Source organism: Hordeum vulgare, chromosome 2H (assembly GCF_904849725.1).
Source record: "Hordeum vulgare subsp. vulgare chromosome 2H, MorexV3_pseudomolecules_assembly, whole genome shotgun sequence".
Lineage (NCBI taxonomy): Eukaryota > Viridiplantae > Streptophyta > Magnoliopsida > Poales > Poaceae > Hordeum > Hordeum vulgare.
Window position 1 is genome coordinate 137,766,876 of NC_058519.1, and position 14,485 is coordinate 137,781,360.

The window sequence follows — 14,485 nt, forward strand, 5'->3', positions numbered from 1 at the left end:
AAGGCGCAGACTGCTTGATGCTCGGTGACGTTCTCCACCGTGTGGTAGAGAGTTGTCCAACGCTGGATGAAGTCGCGCAGGGGCTCATTCGGCTTCTGGACACAGTGCTGGAGCTCCACAAGGCCTGCAGGGCGTTTGCACATCCCCTCGAAGGTCCTGATGAATACTCGGGCCAGATCTGCCCAACTGTAAATGCTCGAGGGGGCCAACTGGTTTAGCCACGCTCGCGCCGAGCCATTGAGCATCAGAGGGAGGTGCTTCATAGCGACATGGTCGTCCCCTCCTCCGATCTGGACTGCCACTCGGTAGTCATCCAGCCATGTTTCCGGCTTGGACTCTCCTGTAAACTTATTGATTCCCGCTGCCAATCAGAAGTTGGGCGTGATGTCAGCCGAGCGGATGGCTCGACTAAAACACTCGGGACCGGACACGATGGCCCTGCTTCCACTCGGACGGTCCATATCGTAACCATCACGGTGGGCTCGACCCCTGTCGACTCTTCGTTGGGCGATACGTCCTCTTGCGTCGGGTCCTGGGTCGTGAGTGTCGCCGACTGAACGCCGATCATCATGATGTCGGGACCCATAAGGCCCACCCCGCGGAGGGGTGCGTGAGCGGCGGCGATCTTCATGAATCAAGGAACGGCTGCCTCCCCTGTGGCGCTGATGGGATCCAGGGCTGTGAACCGACCGATGCGTGTTGGCGTGGACGGAACTATTGTAGATCCGGTTGTGCGACTGGGAGACTGCCGAATTCTGCTGCTGCGCCGTGTGCAACAGGGCTCGGATCTGCTCGATCCCTCTACCAGCCTCTGAATCAGTCGGCTGGAGGGAATTGGCTATCTTGGCAGCAGCAGCCAAGTTGAGGAGGGGCGTGCGGAACAACTCTACGTTGCTCCGCCGAGTGTGTCGACTGGCAGAACAGCGAGGTGGACGGCGCGCACCGGATGCTTCACCGACCTCGCGCTCGCTTCAACCAGCTTGACGTGGATCTTCATGGGTGTTGGCCATGTGAACTTCTGCTGCAGGCCCACGGCCCGCGTACTCGGAAGGAAACTCAGTCGGAACTGAGCCCGAGTGCTGGGAACGCGGGGCAACCACAACAGACTCCAGAACTGCCACTTGAGAAGACGCGATCTGACGCGCTCGGGCATGCTGCACCCAACGTTGGAGACGTGGACGGCGGGACCGCTTGTTGCGGCGCATGATGGAGGTGCAGGTCGACAACGGAGCCGATTGTTGGAGAAGAAGAACGCCGCGGGCGCCGGCACGGAAGTGCGTGGCCCCACGACGGTGAAGGAGAGAGCGCCGAAGAAGATCTGGTGACCCATGCTCGAACCTCCACCGGACGACATGGCGAAAGAAAGTAGTCGCAAACTCGCCGGAAGTCGCTTAGACGCCTGCCCCAAGGTGGGCGCCAACTGTCGTGGGTATAATCCTGACAGTAGATGTGTAGGGTACGAATGAGATGGGCAGAGTCCTAGCTACGACGAGGTTGTATGAGTTCAGGCCCCTCTGCGGTGGAGGTAACAACCCTACGTCTCAGTGCTCTCGGAGCTTGTTACCGAGTGTAATATGGAATACAATGATTTGCTAACCCCTCTACCGGTGGGGGAGGGCGGCTTATATAGAGTGCGCTGCCCTCCACAACGGTCCCGGTATGAGGACGGAGTAATGGGGATTGAATGCATACGTTACAGGTAACGTATGCTCTAAATGCAAAAAAATGCACCCGGAAACGTACGACCGTTTCCCTCCAGAGAGGTTATGATGTACCGAGTGTATCCAGTCGGTTAGCTTGGTATTCTCCGAATGCTAGTATCCGACTGGATGATACAGGACCTGTTGCCGACTGGATAAGGGGATTCCTTAATTCAGTCGGGGTAGACTTAGGGTCTTGTCCTTTGTGTGGGGTAGTCCTTGGGTAGGACCTGTATGGCAGGCCTATGACCCTACCCTAGGACTATGACCCCATCAGGTAATCTATTGTAATTTCCATGAGTATTGTTGTAGGAGTTTCCAAAGTTATTAGAGGGGTTACTAGGAAAAGCCATAGGAACATAGTTTCCTCTAAAAGCATTGTTGTTGCCAAAATTATTCCTACCAAAAAATTAACGTCCAAGCTCGCATTACTACTCTCAATCAAAGAAGACAAGGGCATGTCATTAGGATCTAAAGGAGCACTTCTAGTAGCAACCAAATTCATTAACTCATCCATCTTAGCACTCAATGAGTTAATTTCTTCTATAGCGCGTACCTTCTTACTAGTAGGTGACCTTTCAGTGTGCTAATGAGAGTAGTTTGTCATGATATTGTCTAGGAGTTTTGTGGCTTCTCCTAATGTGATTTCCATGAACGTTCCACCTGAGGCGGAGTCCAAGATATTTCTGGAAGCGAAATTCGAACCAGCGTAGAAGATTTGTATAATCATCCAAAGACTCAAGCCATGAGCGGGACAATTTCTAATCATTAATTTCATTCTCTCCCAAGATTGTGCAACATGTTCATGATCAAGTTGCTTAAAATTCATGATATCATTATGGAGATAGATAATCTTAGCCGGCAGAAAATACTTGGATATATAAGCATCTTTGCACTTGTTCCAAGAATTAATACTATTTTTTGGCAAAGACGAAAACCAAGTTTTCGCTCGATCTTGCAACGAGAACGGAAAAAGCTTCAATTTAATCACATCATTATCCACATCTTTTTTCTTTTGCATATCGCAAAGCTCAATGAAGGTATTTAGATGTGATGCGGCATCTTCACTAGGAAGGCCGGAGAATTGCTCTTTCATAACAAGATTCAACAAAGCAGCATTGATTTCGTATGGTTCCGCACTAGTGGCGGGAGCAATCGGAGTACTAATAAAATCATTATTATTAGTATTCGAGAAGGCACAAAGTTTGGTGTTTTCAGTCATGGTGACTTCAGCAAGCAAACAAGCACACAAGCGAACAGAAAGCAAGCGAGAGAAAAGGGCGAACGAAAAAGGCAAACGAAAAAGGCAAATATTTTTGTAAATTTTTCTTTTTCAGAAGTGGGGGAGAGGAAAACGAGAGGCAAAAAAGTAAATGCAAGAGATGAGTTTCGACACTTACTTGGATGAGTTCTTGACTTGATCCTCCCCGGCAACGATGCCAGAAATCCTTTTGCTGCCTCTTGAGCTTGCGTTGGTTTTCCCCTTGAAGAGGAAAGGGTGATGCAGCATAGGAGCAGTAAGTATTTCCCTCAGTTTGAGAACCAAGGTATCAATCCAGTAGGAGAATCGCGCCAAGTGTCTAGAGTACCTGCGCAAACACAAACGAGCTTGCACCCAGCGCTATAAAGGGGTTGTCAATCCCTTCAAGATTGATTGCAAAGTGAGATCTGAATGCAGAAAGTGCAACGAAGTAAAAGTGTAAGGCTGAAAATATGGTGTGAAGTAGACCCGGGGGCCATAGTGTTCACTAGAGGCTTCTCTCAAAATAGCAAATAATACGATGGGTGAACAAATTACTGTCGAGCAATTAATAGAACCACACAAAGTCATGACGATATCTAAGGCAATGATCATACATATAGGCATCACGTCCGAGAGAAGTGGACCGATACTTTCTGCATCTACTACTATTACTCCACACATCGACCGCTATCCAGCATGCATCTAGTGTATTGAGTTCATGACGAACAGAGTAACGCCTTAAGCAAGATGACATGATGTAGAGGGATAAACTCAAACCAATGATGTAAACCCCATCTTTTTACCCTTGATGGTAACAACACGATGCGTGCCTCGCTGCCCCTTCTGTCACTGGGAGAGGTCACCGCAAGGTATGAACCCAAAACCAAGCACTTCTCCCATTGCAAGAATCATAGATCAAGTTGGCCAAACAAAACCCACAACTCGAAGAGAATTACAAGGATATGAAATCATGCATATAAGAGATCAGAAGAAACTCAAATAAGATTCATAGATAATCTGATCATAAATCCACAATTCATCGGACGTCGACAAACACACTGCAAAATAAAATTACATCGGATAGATCTCCATGAAGATCATGGAGAACTTTGTATTGAAGATCCAAGAGAGAGAAGAAGCCATCTAGCTACTAGCTATGTACCCGAAGGTCTATGGTGAACTTCTCATGCATCATCGGAGAGGTCATGGTGTTGATGAAGAAGCCCTCCGTATCCGAATCCCCCCTCCGGCAGGGCACCAGAACGTGCCCGAGATGGGATCTTGCGGAGACAGAAGCTTGCGGTGGTGGAATATTATTTTCGTGGATCTCTCTCGCAGTTTTGGAATTTTCAGTAATTTATTGGCGGAAGAGGTAGGGCAGATGAGCCACAGGGGCCCACAAGCCTACTAGGCGCGCCCCCCCTGGCCGCACCTAGGGGGCTTGTAGGGTCCCCTGGTGGCCCCTGCCTTGGTTCTCACGTCCCGTGCGTATCTTCTGTTCAATTTTTTTTTCGGAAGTTTTATTCCGTTTGGACACCGTTTAAAATCCTCCTCTGAAAAGGGTCAAAAACACGGAAAAAACAGGAACTGGCACTTGGCACTGAGTTAATAGGTTAGTCCCAAAAGAGATATAAAAGGCATACAAAACATCCAAAGTTTGACAAGATAATAGCATGGAACCATCAAAAATTATAGATACGTTGGAGACGTATAAATCAACCCTAGTGCTTTAGTGGGACCGAGTTTGTGGAGTTGGTCACACCGAGTGGCACATGGGAGGTTTTGGAAGTTAGCTCTTGCTGAGATGGAACTCCGAGTTCACCTCACACAGAGTGTCTGAAAAGTGCTTGCTCAAATTTTGTGATGAAGCATGGAGATAATTTGAGATGGGAAAGCATAGATAGCTATATATGGGTGTTGGAAATATTCCCTAGAGGCAATGATAAAATAGTTATTATTATATTTCATGTTTCAAGATAATCATTTGTTACCCATGCTATAATTGTATTGAATGAAAGCATATATACATTTGTGGATATATAGACAAAACAATGCCCCTAGTAAGCCTCTAGTTGGCTAGCCAGTTGATCAATGATGGTTAAGGTTTTCTGACCATATGCAAGTGTTGTCACTTGATAACTGGATCACATCATTAGGAGAATCACGTGATGGACTAGACCCAAACTATGAATGTAGCATGTGATCGTGTCATTTTGTTGCTATTGTTTTCTGCATGTCAAGTATTCATTCCTATGACCATGAGATCATGTAACTCACTGACACCGGAGGAATACCTTGTGTGTATAAAACGTCACAATGTTACTGGGTGACTATAAAGGTGCTTTACATGTATCTCCGACGGTGTCCGTTGAGTTAGCATGTATCAAGACTGGGATTTGTCACTCCGTGTGACGGAGAGGTAACTCGGGGCCCAATCGGTAATACAACGTCACATACAAGATATGTAAGCAATGTGACTCAAGTGTAAGTCACGGATCTTGTATTACAGAACGAGTAAAGTAACTTGCCGGTAACGAGATTTAAATAGGTATAGGGATACCGACGATCAAATCTCGGGCAAGTAACATACCGAAGGACAAAGGGAATGTTATACAGGATTATATGAATCCTTGGCACAGAGGTTCAACCAATAAGATCTTCGTAGAATATGTAGGATCCAATATGGACATCCAGGTCCCGCTATTGGAATTGACCGAGGAGTGTCTTGGGTCATGTGTGCATAGTTCTAGAACCCGCAGGTTCTGCACACTTAAGGTTCAATGATGTTTTAGTATAGTTGATTTATCTGTGTTGGTGACTGAAGGTTGTTTGGAGTCCTGGATGAGATCACGGATGTTATGAGGGTTTCCGGAATGGTCCGGAAACGAAGATTGATATATAGGATGGTTTCATTTGGTCAACGTAAAGATTTAGGGCATTACCGGCAGTGTACCGGGAGTGACAAATGGGTTCCGGGTATTCACCGGGAGGGGCCCACCCACCCGGGAGTGAGCCCAGTAGCACTAGGGTGGTGCACCATCCCTTAGTGGGCTGGTGAGGCCAGCCCAAGTGGGCTATGGTGCCACAAGGAGAAAATACCAAAGAGAAAAAAGGAAAGAGGGAGGTGGGAAGGAAGGAGTGGACTCCTTCCCGCAAACCGAATTGGGGTGGGAGTCCACCTCCTCCCCTTCGGCCGGCGACCTTGGGGCTCCCTTGATCCCCAAGGCTAGCCCCTCCCCTCCTCCTATATATTGGTGGTTTTAGGGCTTTTGAGACACAACTTTTCCACGTGCAACTCAAACCTATACCACGTAGTTCTTCCTCTAGATCAGATTTCTACGGAGCTCGGGCGGAGCCCTGCAGGAGTAGATCATCACCATCACCAGCGCGCCATCACACTGCTGGAGAACTCATCTACTTCCCCGTCTCTCTTGCTGGATCAAGAAGGCGGAGATGGTCATCGAGTTGTACGTGTGCTGAACGCGAAGGTGCCGTCCATTCAGCGCTAGATCGGAACGGATCGTGGGACGACGGTGACTTGAATCGCGAAGCTGTACCACTACATCAACCACGTTTCTTAACGCTTCCCGCTTAGCGATCTACCAGGTTATGTGGATCCAATCTCTCTCTCACGTAGATGAACATGACCATGATAGGTCTTCGTGTGCGTAGGAAAATTTTGTTTCCCATGCAACGTTCCCCAACAGTGGGATCATGAGCTAGGTTCATGCGTAGATGTCATCTTGAGTAGAACACAAATTTTTTTGTGGGCGTTGATGTTCTATTTGCTGCCCTCCATAGTCTTTTCTCGATTTGGCGGTATTGTTGGATTGAAGCGGCCTGGACCGACATTACTCGTACGCTTACGAGAGATTGGTTTCATCGACCAACATGCAACTCGTTGCATAAAGATGACTCGCGGGTGTCGGTTTATTCAACTTTAGTTGAATTGGATTTGACCGAGGCGGTCCTTGGAGAGAGGTTAAGTAGCAATTTGCACATCTCCGTTGTGGTTTTTGCGTAAGTAAGATGCGATCATACTAGATACCCATATCAGCCACTTAAAACATACAACAACAAATTAGAGGACGTCTAACTTGTTTTTCCAGGGTATGCTTGTGATGTGAAATGGCCAAAGACATGATGTGATATATTGGATGTTTGAGATGATCATCTTTTAATAGTTAATATCGACTTACACGTCGGTGCTACGGCTACCGACAGGATCCACGGGGTTTTCTTTAAACTAATGTTTGTGTTTGTAGATGCGTTTACTATATTGCTAGGTTGTAGCTTTAGTAGTAATAACATAGATAGAACTACAACCTCGATGGCGGCACGATGATGGAGATCATGATGCTGGAGATCATGGTGTGGCACCGGTGATAAGAAGATCATGCCGGTACTTTGGTGATAGAGATCAAGGACCACAAGATCATGGACATATCATGTCACTTATGAATTGCATGTGATGTTAATCCTTTTATGCACCTTATCTTGCTTAGAACGGCGGTAGCATTATAAGGTGATCCCTCACTAGAATTTCAATATAAAATTGTGTTCTCCCCGAATGTGCACCGTTGCGACAGTTCGTTGTTTCGAGACACCACGTGATGATCGGGTGTGATAGACTCAACGTTCACATACAACGGGTGCAAAACAGTTGCACACGCGGAACACTCGGGTTAAACTTGACGAGCCTAGCATGTGCAGACATGGCCTCGGAACACAAGAGACCGAAAGGTCGAGCATAAATCGTATAGTTGATATGATTAGCATAGAGATGTTTACCACTGAAACTATACTCAACTCACGTGATGATCAGACTTGAGTAAGTGAATTTGGATCATGCCACACTCAAGTAACTAGAGGGATGTCTATTTGAGTGGGAGTTTATTAGTAATTTGATTAGTTAAACTCTAATTGTCTTGAACATAGTCTAAGTCCACTTTGCAATATTTTATGTTTTAGATCAATGGCTCACGAAGTAGCAACCCTGAATTTCAATACGTTCCTAGAGAAAGCTAAGTTGAAAGATGATGGGAGCAACTTTGTAGAGTGGGAACGTAATCTTAGGTTCATCCTACAAGCTGGGAAAAAGAATTATGTCCTTGATGCTGTGCTAGGAGATGAACCAACCGCTACGTCTGACCAAGATGTTTTGAACGCTTGGTAATAGCATAAGGAGGACTACTCAGTAGTTCAATGTGCAGTCTTGTATGGCTTAGAACCGGGACTTCAACGGTGCTTTGAGCGTCATGGAGCATATGGGATGTTGTAGGAGTTGAAGTTTATCTTTCAGAAGAATGCCCGGATTGAGAGGTATGAGACCTCCGATAAATTCTATGCTTGCAAGATGGAGGAGAATTCGTCTGTCAGTGAACATGTGCTCAAAGTGTCTCGGTACTCAAACCATCTAGCTGAGCTGGGGAATGAACTCACGCAAGACGCTATCACTGACATAATTCTTCAATCACTGCCACCTAGCTATAAGAGCTTTGTGTTGAACTATAACATGCAAGGGATGAACAAGTCACCCCGCGAGTTATTCGTGATGATGAAAGTCGCAGAGTCAGAACTCCGAAAAGAGCATCAAGTGTTGATGGTCAATAAGACCACTAGTTTCAAGACAAACGACAAAGGCAAGAAGGGTAACTCCAAGAAGAGCGACAAATCTGTTGCCAATCCAACGAAGAAACCCAAGGCTGGACCTAAGCCGGAAACAAAGTGTTATTATTGCAAGGGGATGGGTCACTGGAAGCGCAACTGCCCCAAGTATTTGGATGATAAGAAGGCGGCCAAAGAAAAATCAGGTATATGTGATATACATGTTATTGATGTGTACTTAACCAACTCTCTTAGTAGTGCCTGGGTATTTGATACCGGTTTTGTTGCTCATATTTGCAACTCGAAGCAGGAACTGCAGAATAAACGAAGGCTGGCGAAGGATGAAGTGACGATGCGCGTGGGAAATGTTGGAATTATGCCCTAGAGGCAATAATAAATGTATAGTTATTGTTATAATTCCTGTATCAAGATAATAGTTTATTATCCATGCTATAATTGTATTGAATGAAGACTCATTTACATGTGTGGATACATAGACAAAACACCGTCCCTAGCATGCCTCTAGTTGGCTAGCCAGTTGATCGATGATAGTCAGTGTCTTCTGATTATGAACAAGGTGTTGTTGCTTGATAACTGGATCACGTCATTGGGAGAATCACGTGATGGACTAGACCCAAACTAATAGACGTAGCATGTTGATCGTGTCATTTTGTTGCTACTGTTTTCTGCGTGTCAAGTATTTATTCCTATGACCATGAGATCATATAACTCACTGACACCGGAGGAATGCTTTGTGTGTATCAAACGTCGCAACGTAACTGGGTGACTATAAAGCTGCTCTACAGGTATCTCCGAAGGTGTTAGTTGAGTTAGTATGGATCAAGACTGGGATTTGTCACTCCGTGTGACGGAGAGGTATCTCGGGGCCCACTCGGTAATACAACATCACACATAAGCCTTGCAAGCAATGTAACTTAGTGTAAGTTGCGGGATCTTGTATTACGGAACGAGTAAAGAGACTTGCCGGTAAACGAGATTGAAATAGGTATGCGGATACTGACGATCGAATCTCTGGCAAGTAACATACCGAAGGACAAAGGGAATGACATACGGGATTATACGAATCCTTGGCACTGAGGTTCAAACGATAAGATCTTCGTAGAATATGTAGGATCCAATATGGGCATCCAGGTCCCGCTATTGGATATTGACCGAGGAGTCTCTCGGGTCATGTCTACATAGTTCTCGAACCCGCAGGGTCTGCACACTTAAGGTTCGACGTTGTTTTATGCGTATTTGAGTTATATGGTTGGTTACCGAATGTTGTTCGGAGTCCCGGATGAGATCACGGACGTCACGAGGGTTTCCCGAATGGTCCGGAAACGAAGATTGATATATAGGATGACCTCATTTGATTACCGGAAGGTTTTCGGAGTTGCCGGGAATGTACCGGGAATGACGAATGGGTTCCGGGAGTTCACCGGAGGGGGGCAACCCACTCCGGGGAAGCCCATAGGCATTTGGGGGGTCACACCAGCCCTTAGTGGGCTGGTGGGACAGCCCACCAATCCCCTATGCGCCAAGGAAGAAAAAATCAAAGGAAAGAAAAAAAAAGGGGAGAAGTGGGAAGGGGGAAGGACTCCCTCCCACCAAACCAAGTAGGACTCGGTTTGAGGGGGGGGAGAGTCCTCCCCCCTGGCTCGGCCGACCCCTTGGGGATCCCTTGGACCCCAAGGCAAGGTCCCCCTCCCTCCTCCTATATATATGGGGCTTTTAGGGCAGATTTGAGACGACTTTCTCACGGCTGCCCGACCACATACCTCCATAGTTTTTCCTCTAGATCGCATTTCTGCGGAGCTCGGGCGGAGCCCTGCTGAGACAAGATCATCACCAACCTCCGGAGCACCGTCACGCTGACGGAGAACTCTTCTACCTCTCCGTCTCTCTTGCTGGATCAAGAAGGCCGAGATCATCGTCGAGCTGTACGTGTGCTGAACGCGGAGGTGCCGTCCGTTCGGTACTAGATCGTGGGACTGATCGCGGGATTGTTCGCGGGGCGGATCGAGGGACGTGAGGACGTTCCACTACATCAACCGCGTTCTCTAACGCTTCTGCTGTACGATCTACAAGGGTACGTAGATCACTCATCCCCTCTCGTAGATGGACATCACCATGATAGGTCTTCGTGCGCGTAGGAAAGTTTTTGTTTCCCATGCGACGTTCCCCAACAGTGGCATCATGAGCTAGGTTCATGCGTAGATGTCTTCTCGAGTAGAACACAAAAGGTTTTGTGGGCGGTGATGTGCGTTTTGCTGCCCTCCTTAGTCTTTTCTTGATTCCGCGGTATTGTTGGATTGAAGCGGCTTGGACCGACATTACTCGTACGCTTACGAGAGACTGGTTTCATCGTTACGAGTAACCCCTCTTTGCTCAAAGATGACTGGCAAGTGACGGTTTCTCCAACTTTAGTTGAATCGGATTTGACCGAGGAGGTCCTTGGATGAGGTTAAATAGCAACTCATATATCTCCGTTGTGGTGTTTGCGTAAGTAAGATGCGATCCTACTAGATACCCTTGGTCACCACGTAAAACATGCAAGAACAAAATTAGAGGACGTCTAACTTGTTTTTGCAGGGTATGATTGTGATGTGATATGGCCAATGATGTGATGTGATATATTGGATGTATGAGATGATCATGTTGTAATAGAAATATCGACTTGCACGTCGATGGTACGGCAACCGGCAGGAGCCATAGGGTTGTCTTTATACTAACATATGTGCTTGCAGATGCGTTTACTATTTTGCTAGGATGTAGCTTTAGTAGTGATAGGATAAGTAGCACGACATCCCCGATGGCGACACGTTGATGGAGATCATGATGATGGAGATCATGGTGTGGCGCCGGTGACAAGAAGATCGTGCCGGTGCTTTGGTGATGGAGATCAAGAAGCACATGACGATGGCCATATCATGTCACTTATGAATTGCATGTGATGTTAATCCTTTTATGCACCTTTTTTTTGCTTAGAACGACGGTAGCATTATGAGGTGATCTCTCACTAAAATTTCAAGACGAAATTGTGTTCTCCCCGACTGTGCACCGTTGCTACAGTTTGTCGTTTCGAGACACCACGTGATGATCGGGTGTGATAGACTCAACGTGCACATACAACGGGTGCAAAACAGTTGCGCACGCGGAACACTCGGGTTAAGCTTGACGAGCCTAGCATGTGCAGACATGGCCTCGGAACACATGAGACCGAAAGGTCGATCATGAATCATATAGATGATATGATTAGCATAGGGATGCTTACCACTGAAACTACTCCCGACTCACGTGATGATCGGACTTGGGATAGTGTAGGTGGATCATGAACCACTCAAATGACTAGAGAGATGTACTTTTTGAGTGGGAGTTTAGCATGTAATTTGATTAAGTTGAACTCTAATTATCTTGAACATAGTCTAAGTCCACTTTGAATATATTTGTGTTGTAGATCATGGCTCACGCAAGTGTCATCCTCAATTTTAATACGTTCCTAGAGAAAACTAAGTTGAAAGATGATGGAAGCAACTTTGTAGACTGGCTCGTAATCTTAAGCTAATCTTACAAGCTGGAAAGAAGGATTATGTCCTTAATGCTGCGCCAGGAGATGAACCACCCGCTACGGCTGATCAGGATGTTAAGAACGCTTGGTTAGCGCGTAAGGAGGACTACTCAATAGTTCAATGTGCAGTCTTGTATGGCTTAGAACCGGGACTTCAACATCGCTTTGAGCGTCATGGAGCATTTGAGATGTTCCAGGAGTTGAAGTTCATCTTTCAGAAAAACGCCCGGATCGAGAGGTATGAGACCTCCGATAAATTCTATGCTTGCAAGATGGAGGAAAACTCGTCTGTCAGTGAACATGTGCTCAAAATGTCTGGGTACTCAAACCGTCTAGCTGAACTGGGGATTAAATTCCCGCAAGAAGCTATCACTGACAGAATCCTCCAATCACTGCCGCCAAGCTATAAAAGCTTCGTGTTGAACTACAACATGCAAGGGATGAACAAGTCTCCCGGCGAGTTGTTTGCGATGCTGAAAGTCGCAGAGTCTGAACTCCGTAAAGAACATCAAGTGTTGATGGTGAGCAAGACCACTAGTTTCAAGAGAAACGGCAAAGGCAAGAAGGGCAATTCGAAGAAGAGCGGCAAGCCTGTTGCCAATCCGCCGAAGAAACCCAAGGCTGGACCTAAGCCTGAAACAGAGTGCTTCTATTGCAAGGGTATGGGTCACTGGAAGCGCAATTGCCCCAAGTATCTGGCAGATAAGAAGGCGGGCAAAGAAAAATCAGGTATATTTGATATACATGTTATTGATGTGTACTTAACCAGCTCTCGTAGTAGTGCCTGGGTATTCGATACCGGTTCTGTTGCTCACATTTGCAACTCGAAGCAGGAACTGCGGAATAGACGGAGGCTGGCGAAAGACGAAGTGACGATGCGCGTAGGAAACGGTTCCAAGGTTGATGCAATCGCCGTCGGCACCATGTCACTTCAACTACCATCGGGATTAGTGATGAACTTAAATCATTGTTATTTAGTGCCTGTGTTGAGCATGAACATTATATCTGGATCTTGTTTATTGCGAGACGGTTACTCTTTTAAGTCTGAGAATAATGGTTGTTCTATTTCTATGAGTAACATCTTTTATGGTCATGCACCGAATGTGAGAGGATTGTTCATATTGAATCTCGATAGCGATACGCATATACATAACATTGAGACCAAAAGAGTTAGAGTAAACAATGATAGCGCCATATTTTTGTGGCACTGTCGCTTGGGTCATATTGGTGTAAAGCGCATGAAGAAACTCCATGCTGATGGACTTTTGGAGTCACTTGACTTTGATTCACTTGACACATGCGAACCATGCCTCATGGGCAAGATGACTAAGACTCCGTTCTCCGGAACAATGGAGCGTGCAAGTGACTTATTGGAAATCATACGTACCGATGTGTGTGGTCCGATGAGCGTGGAGGCACGCGGCGGATATCGTTATTTTCTCACCTTCACTGACGATTTGAGTAGATATGGTTATGTCTACTTAATGAAGCACAAGTCTGAAACATTTGAAAAGTTCAAGCAATTTCAGAGTGAAGTAGAAAATCATCGTAACAAGAAGATCAAGTTCCTACGGTCTGATCGTGGGGGTGAATATCTGAGTTTCGAGTTTGGTACTCACTTAAGACAATGTGGAATTGTTTCGCAGTTAACACCGCCTGGAACACCACAGCGTAATGGTGTGTCCGAACGTCGTAATCGTACTTTATTAGAAATGGTGCGATCTATGATGTCTCTTACTGATTTGCCGTTATCGTTTTGGGGTTATGCATTAGAAACAGCTGCATTCACTTTAAATAGGGACCATCGAAATCCGTTGAGACGACACCATACGAACTGTGGTATGGCAAAAGGCCAAAGTTGTCGTTTCTTAAAGTTTGGGGATGTGGTGCTTATGTCAAAAAGCTTCAGCCTGAAAAGCTGGAACCCAAAGCGGAAAAATGCGTCTTCATAGGTTACCCAAAAGAGACACTTGGGTACACCTTCTATCTCAAATCCGAGGGCAAAGTGTTTGTTGCTAAGAACGGAACTTTTCTCGAGAAGGAGTTTCTCTCGAGAGAATTGAGTGGGAGGAAGATAGAACTTGACGAGGTTGTCGAACCTCTCATCCCTCTGGATGGTGGCGCAGGGCAAGGGGAAACCTCTGTCGTTGCGACGCCGGTTGAGGAAGAAGTTAATGATGATGATCATGAAACTCCAGTTCAAGTTTCTGTTGAACCACACAAGTCGACGAGATCACGCGCTGCTCCAGAGTGGTACGGTAATCCCGTCTTATCAATCATGTTGTTAGACAACAATAAACCTGCAAATTATGAAGAAGCAATGGTGGGCCCAGATTCCAACAAATGGCTAGAAGCCATGAAATC